Below are 13200 nucleotides of genomic sequence, written 5' to 3' on the forward strand. Positions count from 1 at the left end.
TTAAGGGGCGGGATCACGGAACAATAAGCCAAAAGAAAAGTATTAAAACCTAGCATGGTGTGATGATCATCTCCCCTTTTCCTGTCCAATCAGAGTTAGGAGTTTCATAAATTTGAAACATATAGGGGTGGCACATGCCATTAGAAGGGTATAATTGAGTTAGTTAGTTAGTCGAGAGACTGCAGCGAGACCAGAATGCTGAGAGACCGAGATGCTGTCGAAGAATTGAATGAATACTGAAGAAGAACCATTTCCAGACTTAGAATTCTGTGCCAATTAATTAGAAGAACATTGCGGAAGGACCGAGGAGGCACATAATAGAAGAAGATTGCGGAAGAATTGAGGAGGAAGATAGTGTCAGAGAGGGGTGTGACGCAGGTGTCGTATGTAAAAGAGGTCATCTACCCTGTCCCTGAGTCCGGTTCTGAGCCTTTGTCACCTGATCTGTCCCAAGGGGTTGGTTTCCACACCATCCTAGGTAACTATAATTCTGTGTAGTATGTCATTGTACTGCTCTCTCTGTTTTCTCCCTATTCAGATACTGTCATCGTAATAACTTTGTTTAATGATTATCTGGCACATGCATCAAGCAAAAATCTCCTCGCCAAAATACCGAATCGCTAAAATCTCCCGTTAACGAGTGGCAAACAACCAATTCCAATGCATCAACACCAATAGCGAAAAAATAAAGAATCGCTAAAATAATCACCGTTAAATTAAAGAATCGCTAAAATAATCCCCATTAGAATAAAGAATCGCAAATTAAAGAATCGGCAATACCGAAAACACAAATAGCGCCTGGCATTAGCGATTAGCAAATAAAGAATCGCCAAAGAATGCATCAAAAATCGCAAATACCGAAAATCTCCAAAAACGGTATTTAGCATCAGCAGAATAAGGGGAATCAGAATGTAATCAATCCGAAAGCCTTAAAAACTGGGACTGGAGACCCCGTTTCCTTTCACAAAATGGCAGCCCTCTACATGCTTGCATGGAGGATGAGAATAAATGCTGCAGCACAGCGCAGGAGGAGGATCCAGGAGAGGGTATTCAGAGTGCGCATTACATTGCTGGGCCAAAATGAGGATGAAGTATATGACAAGTACCGTCTCAATCATGCCATGATAATGCGCCTAATTGCTGACCTGGAACCACTACTGCAGCACCAGACACGTAGGACCAATGCCATTCCTGCGCACGTCCAGGTCCTATGCAGCCTGCACCTACTGGCATCTGGAAGTTTCCAGGGGGTCATAACGGTAGCGGGAGGCTTATCACAAACCGCACTTTCACGCTTCTTCCGTAAATTAATTGATGCCATGCTGACAATAATACATACCCACATCAGCTTCCCCACAACCCCACAGCAGATGGACCACACCAAACAGGAATTCTACCAGGTGGCCCAATTCCCCCATGTCATAGGATGCATTGACTGCACGCATGTCCCCATCTGTTCCCCCTCTGCCAATGAGTACATCTGCCGAAACAGACAGGAAGTCCTATCACTCCATCAATGTGCAGGTCGTGTGCAATGCCAAGCACATCATCACGGACATAGTGGCACAATTTCCAGGGAGCACACACGACTCCTATATATTCAGAACCAGTGGCATCCACAGGCGTCTGCTCAATGGAGAATTCGGAGAGGGACTCCTGCTTGGTACGTACTCATACCTATTCATAACATCAGTATCACACATGTATCATCATTACTGCCACTATGCCTTTGCTTCCCCCCTGTAGGTGACAGTGCATACGCCCTGTTGGAATATATCCTCACCCCCTACATCAACCCAGCAACACCACAGGAGCAACGCTACAACGCGGCACATATTAGCACAAGAAATGTGATTGAGAGGACATTCTGGATCCTGAAGAGTCGCTTCCGGATCTTACGTAAGACTGGTGGTGCTTTGCAATATAAACCAGACACCTGCTGCAGGATTGTAGCAGTATGTGCCATGCTGCACAACATTGCAACCAGAAGGGGGATACCCATAGAGGTGGACAGAAATGACAACTATCAGGATGACCAACCACCCGCACAACACCAACAGTCACACGTTCAAAAACACAGCTGAAGGTCAAAGGAGGCGGACATACATCACACAACATCATTTCAGAGCCAGGTAAGAATGAGCCATGACTATATATTTTGGAGTGCTACTGTTTACTTCACATGAGCACTTGCGAAAGTGATGTAACATTACTATGCAAAATTACAGTGCTTCCACACATTGTGGCAAAAACCATAACTGTTGGCATCACGGGAGTGCTAAGGCAAAATGAAAGTGGCCCATGGTTACACCACCATGGTCAGAGATGCAGGACTGAATGTCTAGTGGCGCTTCCCACGAACCCCCAGCCTCCTGTCGCGTGTCTCCTCTACCTCACCATGCTGTGCCTCTGTGGCTGTGGAGCAGCGTGAACTGCGCCTACTGGTGCAGGTCTCCAGCACCGACATGCTGCTCACACTGGATGTGGCCTCACTGCCTTCCTCCCCTCCCAAGTTGCTGCCACTGAATGTCCCTGACTGCAAGTGTTCCACTGCAGTGGTCACCTGGCCTATGGCCTTCACCACATCCCCACAGTAATGGCCGAGGTCCACCTGCAGTGACACGGAGCGGCGGGACAAAACTGCTGTGCTATTGCAGAGCTTTGTGATGGCCCTGGTCGATGCAGTGGTACGGAGTAAGTTCTGTCTATGCCTCCTGCGCTCGCTGTGTTGTCCTGCTCGGTTTTGACTTATGTCCCGGTTGCCCTCTGCCACAACTGTGGTCATGTGCCGCACAGCGTCTGTCAGAGTGCACATGTGTTTGGCGAGTTTTGAGATATTGAGGTTCATTGTCCCCATGTGTCTCCCCTGCAGGTGCTGAACATGCAGCATCTGGGCCTCTACACCACCATAGATGTTCCTTGGCTGGTCGCCTCCCTCGGCAGTACTGCGCATGGACCTGCGCCGCTGTGTGACTCGGCCACGTGCTGGTGGTGGGGCTGGCGGTGTGACCTGTGTCTGACAGTGGGCACTTGTGGGTGCTGGACTCGGGTCTGCATCCATCACCTGCAGGGAGGGGACATGTGCCCTGCGTCTTGGTGGTATTGTCGCTGGTGGTGGTGGTGGAATTGTCGCTGGTGGTGGTGGTATTGTCGCTGGTGGTGGTGGGGATTGACCTTCCTGCGGAGTGTCGCCATCGGTATCTGCCGGTGTCTCGGAGATGATGAGGCGCTCACTGTCATCAGATTCCCCAGGAGATGCATCTGTGTGTGAAACAGTGCATTGTTAGTTTATTTTGTGACTACATCTGTTTGTCATTCAGCATTTATTTCCTACAATAAATTACATAATTTGACACTCTGTTGGGCCTGTACTGCTGATCGAATTTATTGTGCATTGGTGATTCTACATGCACACTTGGCTAACATGACTACAACTCCCATGATGCAATACTAATGTGAGGGCATATGTGTTATACACTTCTCCCTGCACACTGTGATTGACCTGGGGGGATGGGGATGGGTATACAATACGCAGCGTATAGGCGCAGGCATGCATCTTACCTTGTTCTGTGGTGGCTGCGCCGGAGGTGTCCATCTGGGTTACTCCGACGACTGCCTCTGGCTCAATGGTCCCCTCAACGAGCTCCTCCAGGGCAGTGTTGGCAGGTACTGTGGATGGCCCCCCTCCTGTGCCAGCTGCCTCCTTGACCCTTTCGGCACTGCGTTCCTTTGCCCTCTTCCTGAGGTCATACCACCTCTTCTTAAGGTCGTCAATGCTGCGGTGCGTCACTCCTACAGCATTCCCCCTCTCCCTGATGCGAAGCCAAATCGTCCGCTTCTCAGCTTCGGGCACCTTGAGTGACAGCTTCCCAAACAGCTTATCATGCTTGCTACTCACCCCCTCGATCAAATGCTCAAGTTCCCTGTCAGAGAACATTCTCTTCCTGGGCGTGTCTGAAGTGGCAGGTGCATCCTTGTCCATCCTGGATGAAGGTAGGGTGGATGGGTTCAGAGGGTGAAGTCTCTTGCCTCAGCCTGTATGCTCTGCCTCCTCCTGTGAGCTCCTCAGGCCAGTGAATGAGGGATGGGCTGGATGACTTCCTGGTTGTGATGTCATCAGCCCGCTTCTTGTGCGACCCGTTTCTTGCAAATTCGCTATTTCCGAACTCGCTAATACGGAATTCGGTAATACCGATTTCGGTAATTGCTAATCTTTATTTTAAGGAATCGCTATTGAGTTTTCGGTAATTATTAGCGATTTTTAAGGAAACGCTAAATTATACCGAATCTGTTCATGCATTCCGGAATGCGATTCCTTATTAGCGATCCTTTATTTCTCGCTATTAAGGAATCGCTTTTCAGAATGTTGATGCATGTGCACCTAAATTGTTTACATTTATTCCGTTCCTTTTATTAAAAGGTTTTATTCTAATGTCAATTTTTACCCACAAAGTTAACTAAAACGTCCATTGACCATAGGAAATACATTTGATCAGAACGTTTTGGTAAGAAATGATTAGATACATTCATCTTACAGGTATTAGTACAACAAATTGACCCCAGCGGTATCTACTAGCCTATGTGAATGTGTGTGTGTGTTTATGGGCCCAGGTGCGCATATGGTAGTTGAGTACCTGAGGTTGGTAACCCGCTGGATCAGTTTTTCAGGGAGCAGAGGTATGTTTTTTTATTAACTAGTTAGGTGAAAATGTTGAATTTGAATTATTGATTATGTATTAACTAACCGGTTTGTATTTGTTTCATGTTGTTTGGAAATTCCCAGGAATATTGAAAAGCGGGTGGTGAATGAAAACCACACTGCAGTGAGGTTACTCGTTTGTTAAAGTAAGCACTGAAAGGCTATGCAAGGCTGGCAGTACTGATTTAGGGATTAATTAGTATAAAAGTGAGACTGATTGATAGCAAAGAGTTCGCTGGTGAAACTTTGGTCTTATACCACCTAGAAAGGGTAATACCGAAGGAGTAGCAGGTTCTTCGGTGCTTGAGTGAAGAGTAAGCAGAAGAGTTTTACTCGAAGTAAATGTAATTTGACTTATTGATTTTAGCGGAGCAAACAGCGTAGCAAATGTTTCTATGTTGTCATTCAATGAATTTGTATGTAAATTGAAAGAAAATTAAGTTATTCGTGTTACCTTGTAAAGGAGGGGTCAGTTGTGGGTGCTACACTGACGTCATGGAGGGCCGCGGTGGGATTGGTTGGAACAGCGGGCATGTGACTAACGAGAAATTGAAAAGGAGGGGTCAGTAGTAAGGAGTAATACTGACGTCGCAGAAAAGCCGCGCTAGTATTGGCTAAGCGCATAGCGTGGAACAGAATTTGATTGGTCGAAAGAATAGAAGCCGCGCTGGTATTGGTCAATTATTAGAGTAAAAGCGAACGTTTGATTGGTTAGTAAAATAAAAGCTACAATAATAATTGACAGTGGGCTTTGCATGTGGAGACACGATCCAACATTAATGGGGAATTGCCCAGACAGAAGGTATTTAGGGTTTGCCAGAGAACAATATATAAAAGGATCAATACCTAAAATGTACGGAGAAAAAAGAAATTATTTTAAAAAGGATAAGCCCATTAAGACTAGAGAGGGAATTCTTATCCCTACCCTGAAAACGCCCGCATTATACATGATGATGGAAAGAGGCTATCATACTTGTGTATGGTTGGAAAATTGGATAGAATATATACAAAAAGTGTTGGAGTGCTAGCTTTACCAGAACATGGTACGTTTAATGGGAGAATTCTACATAATCTGAGATTAAGAATGAATGAATTAGAGCCCCGACCAAGATTAACACAATATGAAGCTTTAGAGGAATGGGAGACTGAAGCATTTGAGTGCGACAGATCCAGAAGTAGCAGAAGTTTTAGAGGGTTTTATCCGAGACTACGGCGTGAATCACGAGATAATCAGATGAAACAATGGAGACAAGCAATGGTGACTGAGGGATTATATCCTGTACTAATGGCTGAGGAACAGTCAGGAGGCAAGTGCACAGAGAAGACCAAACATTTAACGATGACAGGTAGCGGAGAATTGGAAGATGATTTTTTGGAGGACATTTTAATGAAAAACCCTTCACCTTACCAAGAGGGACTAAGTAGAACTACTCCTAGTGCCCTGGTTTTGGGAACACAATTGGTTCCACAAGTTATACATGACCCAACGAATGGAAGGATACTTCAGGAAAAAGAAAGAGAGGCAATAAACAGGAATAGAGAATAATTAATACCGAAAATGACCCAATTGAGTACCCACCCTGAAGCATTGACTATACCAGTGACTATAGGTCCAGTGGTTCCATTGTATGGAGATAAAACAATCATTCACAAACCACCAGTCATGTCCTCACCTACAATTGAACCCAGAAAAGAGAATATAATAATTGATGATCAAGGCAGTGAATGTGATTCAGTGAGATCATTAATGGATTTGCCGATAAGAGGACAGATAAATGAAACCCCAAGAAGAGTTACCCCTAGTTGTTCAAAGGAAGTACAAATAGAAACACTACAGGAGTCAAGAGTTCCACAATAGTATCCCCAGAAGAAATACTAAGATGGGCACAGGGAATAGACAAGCCAAAACAGCCACTGAAAATTATAGATATTTACAAATTGAAAGTGGAATTGGAAGAAATGATAGCTGGAAACGTGGGACTAGACAGGCTAAATACTTTCAGTGAAGAAGAGTTACTGTTCATTTGTAGAATTATCACTAGAAATACAAAAATATTCCATGAGAAACTGACAGACCTAGCTTCTGAAATGGGAGTTGAAATAGGGAAATCCAAGGTATAACAGAAACCATACAGAGCAGAATTCAGTGATAAGGACCTGGAAAATATGAATGTGTCTGGAAGAAAATTACAGGTTAAAGAATTAATGACCATTTTACAAAAATGGGGTGATCTAGACAAATGGAAAGCTACATGGATGCGATAAAGGGAAGAAGCACACCCCAATCGCACAACTTCTGAATTTTTGTTAAAAGAAACAGGAAAGGGAGAAATATTATGTCCAATGAGAGAGGTACCAGGAGGAGGATATGTACATGTTCCATGGACCCGACAGGATATTTTATCATTTGCAAATGATTTCCGGAAGTTAAGAGAAATGCCAGTTGAGTGGTATCGGCAAGTTGAAAGTTTTGTGAAGGTCTCTAAAGTATTGTTAAAAGATTTGGATGGTTTATTTGACATAGTGGCACCTGCTGATTTATGGACAGAATATAAAATGACTGTTGATTGGCCTAGTGATGAATACCCGAGAGATGCGAAAACAGGAGCCCCTTCAGAAGAGGTAATGAAGAAATACAACCAGGTGACCACTTTCTTGAAAGGGAAAATTCCTCCAAAAGAAACAGATTGGGTGAAGATAGATAGAAGAACCCAGGATAGAAATTAGTCCATACATACTTATAATGAACGCCTACTGCAGGTATTTAAACAGTATAGTGGTTTTGAGAACATTGGAGATAAAGATATGGGACATTTTGTGTATCGATTTGTGACAGGATTGAAACCAGTAATTGGAGACATGATTCGTCAGCACATGTTGTGTTGGCAAGCGAGACCAATAGATGATATTCTCAAATATGCAAAGTATTGGGGAGATGAGATTAACAATAAACGAAAGAAATTAGAAGAAAAGGTGATGTGGGCCCAAGTAAAATTAGCGGAACAGCAGGAACTCCAACTAAACAGTCAGACAGGAGATCAAGGAAAGGGGCAAGGCCAAAATGAAAATGATAGTGGAGAACAAACAGGACGAATGAGTAGCGAGGAGGCAAAGAAAACGTTTCTCTGTCATGGGTGCGAAAAATTGGGGCATTGGAAAAAAGAGTGTAAAAATATTCAGAATAATGGCCCAAACCAAAATTTAAATCCACAGACGCAGAATGAGGTGATTTTTTTTTATTTTTTATACTTGTATAGCGCAATGACTGTCACCCAACGGGCATCCTGGCGCTTAGACTGTTGATGGAAAAAAGAAAAGAACCTGCACAATGAGAAACGATCCACTGCGTAAAATAAATTACGCCACTCTTGGAAAAAGATGAGTTTTCAGGGCTTTCTTGAAGGAGGGGAGAGCTCCCATACTCCTCACTGCCCACGGCAGTGAGTTCCACAGGGTTGCTGCTGTGTAACGGAAAGACCGGCCTCCCAATCGAGTCCTTAAGATTTTTGGAACTACCACCAAGCGAGCCGTAGCCGAGCGGAGAGACCTAGGCGGGACATACCACGAGAACATATTCCATAGAGGAATGGTACCTTGTTCATGAAGAGCTCTAAATACCATGCAGAGGGCTTTGAATTCGATCCGCTGAGGGACAGGCAACCAATGAAGGTCCCTGAGCGCAGTAGTGGAAGAATCCGCGCGCCGGCGTGACAGAGCCAGTTTAGCCGCCAAATTCTGCACACGTTGCAGTTTACCCACCAGGGTCACCGGGGCTCCCAGAAGTAGTGCCTTACAGTAGTCAAGTCTACTTAAGATGGTACCCCGCACTACCTCTGGTCTTGCCTGCGCTGGGAGTAAAGGTAGGATTTTCCTTAGCGTGCGAAGCAGAGCCATGCACGTAGCCACTGTTTTATTCACAGAAACATCCAGTTGAAGGTTGGAGCCAAAATATACTCCCAAGTTCCGCACACAATCTGCTGAAGGGCTGGTGCCCTGGAAGGATGACGGCCAAAAATTCGATGGAAGAGGCCTAGGGGTGCGGTCAGTTGAACAGTTAAGGACCTCGGTTTTTGAACTATTAAATTGCAGAGAATTATGACGCAGCCAGTCTGCCGTAGAAGTCATGCAGCGATGGAAAATCTCTTGTGACACCGCCTCCTTACCTTCAAACGAGAAGATAAGTTGGGTGTCATCCGCATAGTTGGTGACTGCAATGCTGAAGGATTTTATCAGCTTGATCAGGGGGCGGAGGTAGAGATTGAAGAGAATAGGGCTGATGGCTGACCCTTGAGGTACACCCTGACCAACGCTTCTGATGGTTGATTTGAACGGAGGCAGGGCCACTACCTGGTGTCTATTGTCCAGATAGGACGTCAGCCAATCAAGGGCCAAGCCAGTCACTCCCACTTCCCTCAGCCTCCTGAGTAAGATCACATGGCTGACCGTGTCGAACGCGGCCGAGATATCGAGCAGCACTAAAAAGGCTGCCCGACCTTGGTCGGCACGCGTCCTGAGATCGTCAAGCACAGTCACCAATGCTAACTCTGTCCCGTGGGCTGGTCTAAATCCAAATTGAGCCACGTCCAAGCAGGCGTTGCTCTCCAGATAGCCGGAAAGATGTTTTGTGGCCCATTTCTCCAAGATTTTAATTGGAAAAGGGAGATGGGCCTATAATTGGCAGGTCAAGAAGGGTCCAAAGTTTCCTTCTTGAGAAGAGGAGACACCACTGCCAGCTTCCAGCAATCCGGTACTCGCGCAGACCTGAGGGATTGACAACAGGTCGCAAATAATGGCAAGAAGAGTTCTGCTCGAAATAGCTTCCAAAATTTATGAGGAAGTGGGTCAAGGGGAGAGCCGGAAGAGACGCTGTCAGCCAAAGCACTAAACTCCTCAAAAGATGGTACCGGGAAACAGTTAAGGCGAGCTGAACCTGCATCACCCTCCATGTCCGGTGTTAAGATGGGAGTGAGCAGAGGCTGAGTGCCGGAGCTTGATGAAGTATCAAGATTGCCCAGGATGGTAGCAATCTTCTCCTCAAAGGCCTGTGCCAATGAGTCGCATAGAGATTGGGATACAGGGACATCATTAGCAATACAGGTGGGGTGTGAAAGATCTTTAACAATTTTGAACAGCGCCTGGGATTTATTTGCCGCCGACAGTAGGGAATCCTCGAGAAATTTAGCTTTGGCGCATCTAATCTGTGCTTTATAAGTTGCCAAAGTTCGCTTGTAGCAAGCTCTATCTGATTACCGGTACTGTTTCCTCCAAGCACGCTCCATCCTCTTGCACTGGAGTTTAGATTGAAGCAGTTCCTCTGAGAACCAAGGCATAGCACGAGTGGGTCTATCTCTGATTTTACGCAAAGGAGCTAATGAGTCTAATGAAGTCACAATTCGCTGACTAAGCACCTCATAGCTTGCGTCTACGCTGTCTCCTAGCGAAAAACCCAACGGAAGCAAGGCAGGCAGGGTGGACTGCTTCACGAGCTTAGACCATTGTCTACCCACCCTAGTAATGCCTAGGCTACCTCTCATCAAGGAGTCTGCAGGAAGAGAAAGGATAAAATGAACCAATGCATGGTCTGTCCAACATTGAGGTAGGATGTTCCGAAGAGCTACATTCTCTGTATCTGTGAAAATCATATCTAAAATATGACCTTTTGAATGGGTCGGCAGAGTAACTAGCTGTTTTAGCTGTACATTGCTACAGGCCTGCTCCAGATCTTTAAAGGCAGAATCCAATGGACCATCTGGCCATAGGTTAAAATCTCCCAATACCAAGAGCCTGGTATGGGAGTTGGCTAGATGATGGATCAGGTCGATGAGCCTTGTTACCTCTGATAAGGAGCCAGCCGGAGATCTACAGCACAACAATCCAGAGTATAAAGCTCCTCCCTGACTGTTTAGGGAAAAACCCAGTAATTCATAGCCCGAGATGGCCTTGACAACAATCTGAGAAAGACGTAAGGTGTCTCTAAAGATAATGCCAACTCCACCTCCCCTAGCTCCCACCCGGGGATTATGTTTAATTTTATATCCTGGGGGGCAGGCCAGGGCCAGATCCACTGAACTATCTGCTCTGGTCCAGGTCTCTGTCATAAAGAGTATGTCAATATGTTCGGACTCAATAAGGAGCACGATTTCCTCATGATGTTTACACAGCGATCTAACATTTAGTAGGCCACAAGACAGTGTTTCTGGGCATCTACTAATGTTGTGTAGCTCAGGTGGGGATAGAGTAGTGGAACTGGGGTTTAATTTTAGAAGTTCCTCACGGGAATAGGTTGACAAACCCGTGGGCAGAGGGGCAGCGTTTTCCGCGTCCGTCGCGTTCCGTGCGCGAACGGGCGCAAACGGGCTTACCTCTGGCGCACCTCCGGTGATAATGAGTCAACCGTAGCAGGTTGTAAATCCACTGAGTCAGTTGCCCCTGCCCCTACAGTTGCCCCTGCCCCTATGACAAATTTTGCGAACCAGGCCAAGTACAGTGCGGCACCGGATTTCAAGGAGGAAGTGGTAAGAAAAATTCTGCAACATCACAATTTCTTTTACAGGACACTTATTTTGATGACAGCGACCAATGACGGTGCCTGAGGGGGGAGGAAAAGGAGTGCATACTTGGCGCATCCTTACGGGTAGGTCAGTCAGGTCCATATATTGATGGTAAAGTAGAAGGAAAAGATATTACCTTTTTGTTGGACACTGGTGCTACCCGTTCTACTGTGGGAACAGCAGACATTCCAAACCTACCCCTCTCGGGAGAAGCGATCCAAGTAGTCGGCGTTTCCAATATACAGATTAGCACCTCTATTACAGAACCCATGGAGGTATGTATTGGCAATTTCAGGGAAATGCACAAATTCGTGGTGTGTGACTCCAGTCCTGTAAATTTATTAGGAAAAGATCTACTGTGCAAAATGAATTGCACAATATTTTGCACGCCGGACGGTGTTGCAATTCAAACCCCAGATGAAGACGGAGTCTACAAAATCATGTTAGCTAAACAAGGCACAGAGGTAGACGAGATGTATTCCATAATGACAAAGGACGATTTACCAGATGACGTCAAATTGACAGTAAATCCAGATGTGTGGGATTTTACAGGAAAAGAAGTAGGGTTAATGGCAAATGTAGACCCAGTAAAAGTAACTGTGAAGGAAGGTGCAGTTTACCCAAACATTCGACAATACAAAATGAGCCCCAAAGTTAAAGCTAGTGTTGCAGCAGAAATTTTTGAATGTTTAAACAAGGCATTCTGAAGGAAATAATGAGTAGTCCCTGTAATTCACCAATAATTGGCATTCAGAAACCTAGCGGGAAATATAGAATATTTCAAGATCTAAGAAAGATTAATAATATTGTTGTACCTTGTTGCCCTGTAGTGCCCAACCTAGCAGTGATTCTGTACCAGATACCATGGAAGGCAGGATGGTTTACTGTAATCGATCTATGCCATGCCTTTTTTCTCCATTCCATTACACCCAGACAGTCCGTATCTTTTTTCATTTAAATTTGAGGACCGTTTCTTAGTCTGGAATTGCGTTCATCAAGGGTATACTGAAAGTCCTTCGATTTTTAACCAAATATTGAAAAAGTGCTTAGAAACCTTATGAGTTTGCATGAGTCTGGAACAAAGTGAATCAATTGTGATTGGACATCCAGTAAAGGTGCATGTTCCACTTTCAGTTGAGATTCTTTTAACAAGAACACAAACCCAGTATCTCACTCCTAGTCGGATGACTAAGTATGAAAGAATCATATTAGGTGCTGAAAACGTGACAATAGTCAGGTGTACAGTGCTAAACCCTGCCACCTTATTACCAGATGTATATGGAGAAGAGGTGAGGGATGAAGTTAAGCACGACTGTTTGGATGTGACTGAACTTTGCACCAAACCCCGTCCAGACATACAGGAAGAACCTTTGAAGAATGCTGAACATGAGCTGTTTGTAGACGGCTCGTGTATGCGCCATGAGGAGTGCGGACTAAGTGCTGCTTACGCTGTGTGTACATTGGCCGGAATAGTCGAAGCATCCTATTTACCAGGAGTCAAATCTGCACAAGTAGCCGAATTGATAGCTTTGATTAAAGCTTGCAAAATTGGGAAAAACTGGAAAGTAACCATTTTTACTGATGGCCAGTATGGTTACGGGGGTGTGCATGATTCTGGCCAACTTTGGATGCCGAGGGATCTCGTGACTTCTTCAGGATCCCCAATTAAAAATGGAAATTTCATAAAAGAACTGCTTGAAGCAATACAGTTGACAAAAGAAGTGGCAGTGGTCAAGTGTGCCGCACATCAGTCAGGAGATGACTATGTGATAGCCGGTAATAGGTATGCTGACCAGGTTGCCCAATACTGTGCCAGAAATAAATTGGCTGTAAACAAGAAAATTGAAACAAGTGGGATAGCTGCCAACTTATGCTACTCTCATGATTGGAAACATGGGAAGAAGTAAGACAACTGCAAGATGAGGTAGAAATCGAAGATTGGGTGAAAGT

This window comes from Triturus cristatus, chromosome 9 (assembly GCF_964204655.1).
Source record: "Triturus cristatus chromosome 9, aTriCri1.1, whole genome shotgun sequence".
Taxonomy (NCBI): Eukaryota; Metazoa; Chordata; class Amphibia; order Caudata; family Salamandridae; genus Triturus; species Triturus cristatus.